Raw genomic sequence first — 7490 nt, forward strand, 5'->3', positions numbered from 1 at the left:
AAATGGTGTAGCCGCTTTGGAAAACAATCAGGCAATTTCTCTAAAGGTTAAACATAAGGCCCAGTAATTCTACTCTTAGGTATACATCCAAGAGAAATGAAAACATATATTTACACAAAAACTTGCCCATGAATGTTCATAGCAGCATTAGTCACAATAGCTAAGAAGTAGAAACAATCCAAATGTCCATTAACTAATGAATGAATAAACAAAACATGGCACATCCTTACAATGGAATATTATTCAGTCATAAAAAGAAATGAAGTACTGATACACACTGCAACATGGATGAACTTTGAAAACATTATGATAAATGAAAAAAGTCTGACACAAAAGGCCACATATTATATGGTGCCATTTATTTGAAATTTCTGGAATAGACAAATTCATAGAGACAGAAAAAAGATTAGTACTAGCCTAGGGCAGGGCTTTCCTTTATTTCTATGATTCTTTTAATAATTTTATTTATTTATGTTTGTTTTTTCATTTTTTTAGAGAGTGATCGATTGTGTGTGTTGGGGAAAGGGGCAGAGGGAGAGAGAGAATCTTAACCAGGCTCCATACCCAGGGTGGAGCCCGAGGCAGAGCTCAATCTCCTCACCCTGAGGTCATGATCTGAGCCGAAATTAAGAGTCAGTGCTTAACTGACCAAGCCACCTAGGTGCCCATTTGAACAATTTTAGATGCTAGAAAATTCTGTATCTTCCCAATTTCAATCTTCTGGGTTATAAAATGTAAATTTCCCAAATTAAAAAAAATTAAAAATCCTTAAAAATATTCTTTCCACAATTTGAGATAGGACAAAACACAATTATAGAATTTAAAAATTAGACCACTGTGCACAGTTTGAGCTTTCCTTCTGATCTGTCTCTTTTGTCTCAGTAGGGTAAGTCTAAATACATTTTTGGTAAGCTTTGTTGTCATTATGTAAAAAGGGGAGTGTTATTAATGGGTATGGAGTTCCTATTCAGGGTGACAACAATGTTCTAAATTCATTGTGGTAAGGATTGCACAACTCTGTGAATATATTAAAAAATCAATTGTACACTTTAAATGGGTAAATTACACAGTTTATAAATGGTATCTCAACAAAGTGGTTACACATACACAGAAAGATAGCCTCAAAAAAAGTAGCTGTTATTTGTAGGTACTTAGAGTTTGGTTGGTTAAAGGCTATAGGACTCCTGGAGTCTGGAAAATGGCCCTGGTATCCATTTGGAGATCCTAGGGAGTGGCCACTAGTTAAGTCCAAGTATTGGTGGGAGGGGCTGGTTGAGAACCTTACAAGCTCCTCATTTTGCATTCTGGTTCTTTTGACCAGAAACATGAATAAATCAATAAAAACAGGCCAGAAAATGGCTTCTAGAATACGTTTAAACAGTTATTTCGGGTCACCTGAGTAGCTCAGTTGTTAAGCATCTGCCTTCGGCTCAGGTCATGATCCCAGGGTTCTAGGATCAAGCCCCCGCATTGGGCTACCTGCTAAGTGGAGAGCCTGCTTCTCCCTCTCCCACTCCCCCTGATTGTATTCCCTCTCTCACTGTCTTTCTCTTTCTCTCTCTGTGTCATATAAATAAAATCTTTAAAAAAAACCCCAAAAACAGTTCTTTCTAGTATTGCTGCTGTTTTCTCTTAAAAATAAAATTTCTCTTTAGACCATATAAATAGAACAAGCCTTATTAAATGGATATCATTATTTAAGATTGGAGTCACAAGAGAAATCATATAATTACTAATTCCACAGGCAATGAATTAAAATGGAATGCTCAAATCAGCCAAAGGGAAATGAGACAGGATCTTGGGAAAGATGCTTGATTATTAAGAGATTTTTGCACTAAAACAAAAAGCCTTAGGGGTCAACATGAAATTTAGTTGAAACTGCTTTGTTTCAAAGATCTAAATGACCAATGGACTAATAAAAGGAACTCTTTGTAGATTAGAAAATTTAATACTGCTAGTCATTGTTTCAGGATCAATTTTGATAAAAATTGGTACCATGACTTCATGAATTTTTGTGCCCAGGAAATTTTCCCTCCTTGATTTATAAAATGGAAACAAATAAATAAAGTACATTTCAGACCTTGCCAGCAACTCCATTTTCTCTGAAATACCGAGAGAGTAAGGTCAAATTTTACAGCTCAAAGCACGATTTGATAACTTAAGAAAACATTTAAATTAGTAAACACTCAAAAGTAAGGTTGACTTCACACATTTAAAAACTGTTTTTGGAATTTCTAAAGCAAAGTGTGTTCATTATAAAAATATAAGAATGTAGGGGTGCGTGGGTGGCACAGTTAGTTAAGCAACTGACTCTTGGTTTCGGCTCAGGTCCTGATCTCAGGGTCATAAGATCAGGCCCCATCTCAGCTCCATGCTCAGGGCAGAGTCTGCTGAAGATTCTCTCCTCTTCTCCTTCTACCCACTCTAAATTAAATAAATCTTCTTTAAAAATGTAAGAATCCAGTGGCATATAAATTATTACTAATAATTACTAACAATTAATATATGCTTACAAAGTACCTAGCACTAGGTTTAGAGGTCTCTGATTTAATCCTCACAATCACCTGATAAAGTAATTATGATATTTTCCTCCACTTTGCAGAAGAGGAAAGTGAAGTTCAGAGATGTAAAGTAACTTGCTTAAGGTCATACATCTTGTAAATAGTAGAACAGTATTTGATTTGATTTGATTTATTAATTTTCTTTACTGCAGCACTTTTTTTTTTTTAACTGAACACTATTTATTTCCCACTTTATTTTATTTTGCTCATTTACAGTGAGGCATGCTGGGGCCTAATGTTTTCACATGACAGTAGAAAACCAAAATTTGTTGACCTCTCTTAAAGAATTGAGTATTGTGTGTAAAAACCTTACATAAATAAAAAGGATGAATAAATTTACAGTTGGAAATACAAACCATTTTACAACTCAAAGCAACTAACAACCCACTATGCTTTGGCAGGAAAACATCTGTTAAGAAAGGAAAGTGGGGGACGCCTTGGTGGGTTAAGTGTCTGCCTTTGGCTCAGGTCATAATCTCAGGGTCCTGGGATTGAGCCATGCATTGGGCTCTCTGTTCAGCAGGGAGCCTGCTTCACCACCACCACCCCCCCTTCCCGCCTGCCTCTCTGCCTCCTTGGGATCTCTCTCTCTCTCTCTGTGTCAAATAAATAAATAAAATCTTTAAAAAAAAAAAAAAAAAAGAAAGAAAGAAAGGAAAGTGCGTTTACCTAAAGCTCACATCTTGCCAACCCTGTCAGACCAGCCAGACAGAAATGACAACTGGTTCAGGACTCTTGCCAGCCTCTAAAGACATTCTAGAGAATAAGCAGCTCTTACACATGAATACCTTGCACAGATCAAGACCCTTATGGTCTCAGGGTGCCTGGGTGGCTCAGTCGTTAAGTGGCTGCCTTCAGCTCAGGTCATGATCCCAGGGTCCTGGGATTGAACACTGCTCAGCAGGGAGCCTGCTTCTCCCTCTCCATCTGCCTGCTACTCTGCCTACTTGTGCTCCCTATCAAATAAATAAAAACTTAAAAAAAAAAAAAGAACCTTATGTTCTCGCGGATTCTCAAGTCAATGGATTTCTCTTCCATAAACATGTTATCTTCAACCTCAGGATGAAGAGACTGAGCCACACGTGCTAAGGGTTTAAATCAAAGATATGTGCAGGGTATTAAACATATACCAAGGGAATAGTTAAGTTGGATACAAGGTCAAGATCAGCAACAAGTTCTCCAATCCACTGCTGATATCAGATACAAGCTTCAAGGACAAATTTCCTCTCAAAGGCTTATTCCAGGGTCCTGAGGCTAGCATGAGGTATACACACTTGCTTGAACAAATTTGTACTCTGGAGTTCATTTATGCAGCAAATGCTAAGCATCTGCCTGCAGTCCATTTAGAAGCATTTGTGGTGGATGGTGGAGGGGCCCAACTCATCACTCCTGCTTGCTGACGTGCCACATATGCTGGAAGGTGGACAGTGAGGATAGCACGGAGCCTCTGAACCACACAGAGTACTTGCGTTCAGGAGGAAAGATGATCTTGATCTTCATCATGTTGGGTTCCAGAGCTATGATCTCTTTTTGCATCCTATCTGTGATGCCGGAGTACATGGTGGTCCCACACAGAGTACTTGCATTCAGGAGGAGACATGATCTTGATCTTCATCATGTCGGGTTCCAGAGCTATGATCACCTTCTGCATCCTATCTGTGATGCTGGAGTACACAGTGGTCCCGCCAGACAGCACCATGTCAGTGTAGAAGTCCTTCTGGATGTTGACATCATACTTCATGATGAAGTTGAAGGTGGTCTCCGTAGCCATACCCAGGAAGGAAGGCTGGAAGAGCATCTCAGGACAGTGGAACCCCTTGCTGCCATTGGTGATCACCTGCCCATCTGGCACCTCATAGCTCTTCTCCAAGGAGGAGGAAGACATATGGTGGCCACCTCCTGCTCAAAATCCAAAGCGATGTAGCAGAGCTTCTCCTTGATGTCATGCAGGATTTCCTGTTTAATGGTGGTGGTGAGGCTGTAACCACCCTCTATGAGGGTCTTCAGGAGGTAGTCCATCAGGTCTTGTCCAGCCAGGTCCAGACACAGGATGGTATGGCGTAAGGTGTGCTCCTCATAGATGGGCACAGTGTGGGATATTGCATCCTCAGAGTCCATGACAATACCAGTGGTGTGGCCAGAAGCATACAGGGACAGCACAGCCTGGATGGCCTCATACGTGGCTGGAGTGTTGAGGTGTCCATGATTTGAGTCATCTGATGGTTGGCCTCAAGGTTCGGGGGGCCTCAGTCAGCAGCATGGGGTGCTCCTCGGGGACCATGCGCAGCTTGTTGCAGAAGGTGCGGTGCCGGATCTTCTCCATGTCGTCCCCATTGGTGACAATGCTGTGTTCAATGGGGTTCTTCTGGCCCAGGTCCACGGTAATGCCCTCATGTCGGGGCTGCCAGATGATGGATGAGGACACAACTGGCGGAGGGGGAAGGAGAAGGTGTTATCCTCAGCAAAGTCAGCCTTGCACCTGCCAGAGCCATTGTCAATGACAAGCGCTGGGATCTCCTTTTCCACTGGGATCAGTGAAGGTGGCGGGAGAACCTGGAGTGCAGGCTGGCTGCAGCGAGTGAGCTAGAATCAGGATTTTAAACCATGCAGTTGCATTCAGCGTCTAAGCTCTTAAACTCCTTTATCCTTCAAGTAAAGGACCCATCAAATTCTCTAATCGTCTTCCCCCAAATGAACTATTATTTACTATTCACTGTAGATTAGAAAGATAAAGTTTAATAACTGGAAAATAACCATTAGTTTTCTCATGAAAATATCAATGAATCAGATAGATTATAAATGATATAAAATTAATTAAATGTATACATGTAATGAAATATAATTAATTAATTACATAGAATTAATTAAATATATAGAATTATTTTAAAATATATTTAAATATTCATGGACCCAGATGTCTGCCTAAGAGAAATGAAAACTAATGTCTACATAAAAACGTGTATGTGAACGCTCATAGCAGCATTATTCATAATAGTCAAAAAGTGGAAACAATTAAAATATCCATAAACTATTGATTGATAAGGGCTCCCTATTATATATGCTTTTGTATGGTCCCCTCTCACATAGAATCTGGATACACATCACTCTCTTTTTTAAAATTAGTAATATTTTATGGGGTGCCTGGGTGGCTCAGTGGGTTAAGCCGCTGCCTTCGGCTCAGGTCATGATCTCAGGGTCCTGGGATCGAGTCCCGCATTGGGCTCTCTGCTCAGGAGGGAGCCTGCTTCCCTCTTTCTCTCTCTGCCTGCCTCTCCGTCTACTTGTGATTTCTCTCTGTCAAATAAATAAATAAAATCTTTAAAAAAAATAAAATTAGTAATATTATTTTTAAAATTTTTAAAAAATAAAATAATACTAATTTTATTTTAAAAAATATTTTGTTTATTTATTTGACAGAGATCACAAATAGGCAGAGAGAGAAGAGGAAGAAAGCTCCCTGCTGAGCAGAGAGCTTGATTTGGGGCCCGATCCAAAGACCCTGGGATCATGACCTGAGCCGAAGGCAGAGGCTTTAACCCACTGAGCCACCCAGATGCCCCTAAAATTAGTAATATTTTAAATTAGATTTAAAGTGTCATCCAAAATTTTGAAGCTCGATGATGGGTGCATGATACAGTTTTTGTATCTTTGAACATTTCTCTACATTTTTCTACTTTTTTGTTTTGCTTTGTTTTGTTTTAACCAGTAGACTACAGTGAAAGTGACATCAGTTCTAGACTTAAGCCTTGCAAATACTTGGCAATTTTTGCGCAAAAGGGAAAGGGAAAGGGAATCTTAAGCAGGCTCCAGCCCAGCACCAGGGTGGGGTGGTGGTGGGGCTCAATCTCAAGACCCGGGAGCAAGACCTGAACCAAGATCACAAGTCTGACACTTAACCAACTGAGCCACCCAGGCACCCTGCTTTTGCACTTTTGGGGAGTCCTAAAGTGCCATGTAAAAAGTCTGGCTGCCCTGCTGGAGAGATTGTAGAGACCACTTTTAGGCAACCTACTTAAACAACGAAAACCTGAGTGGGGTAGAAGGGCCCACAGTGAAACCCTAGTTGAATACAAACAGGCCCATTAGGTGACCCACCTCAAAATATCCATAAGCCCTAGCTGACCAATGAGTTACTTACACCTTAACACAGTTACCAAAAAAGGAAAATTCCGTAGTTCCCACAGCTCCTCACCTTCCCTCTTAACTGCAGCCCCTCCCCCCACCACTGCCTCCTGCCAGACAGTGTCTCCTTTACTGTCCTGTCCTATTTCCTTTGTTCTGTCTTGTGTAAATTCTGTTACCACTCACACTACTGGCCTCCACCCAGTTGGACAGTCCCATAGAGAAGTGATCTGGAGATGCCAGGTAGAAAGGGAGAGACCCTGGGACTGGATAGAGAAAGAGGCCCGGCCATCCCAGCAGTCCATTTCTCCCCTTCCCCTCCTAATCAACCTCAGCAAAGTTCCAGGCATGTAGGTCCGCCATCTTGGATGTTCTGGTCTAATGGAGACCCAAATGACTGCAGCTTCATCTGACATCACATGGAGCAAAACTCCCGACTGAGGCCGGTCAATCCATGGAAGCATGACAGATAAGACAATAAAGCCACTGAATTTTGGAGTGTTTCTATTGTGTAGCCATAAATAATTGAAATGAATATTTTTGGTTTGTATTCTTTTTTTTTTAAGGTTTTATTTGTTTATTTGACACAGAGAGAGAGAGAGAGATCGCAAGTAGGCAGAGAGGTAGGCAGAGGGGAAGGGAGAAGCCGGCACCCCGCTGAGCAGAGATCCTGATGCAGGGCTCGATCCCAGAATCCTGAGATGATGACCTGAGCAGAAGGCAGAGGTTTAAACCACTGAGCCACCTAGGCGCCCCTTGGTTTGTATTCTTCTAATCTTCTAATCCCACAGGTGTTCATGACTTTGC

At 41.1% G+C, this 7490-nt stretch overlaps 1 pseudogene; it reads right to left on the bottom strand.

Moving 5' to 3' along the window:
* Positions 1 to 3904: 3904 nt before the first annotated feature.
* LOC122900810 lies at positions 3905 to 7099 on the bottom strand (annotated as a pseudogene).
* Between the last annotated feature and the right edge of the window lie 391 nt (positions 7100 to 7490).

The sequence above is a fragment of the Neovison vison genome, chromosome 2 (genome assembly GCF_020171115.1).
Source record: "Neovison vison isolate M4711 chromosome 2, ASM_NN_V1, whole genome shotgun sequence".
Classification (NCBI taxonomy): Eukaryota; Metazoa; Chordata; class Mammalia; order Carnivora; family Mustelidae; genus Neogale; species Neogale vison.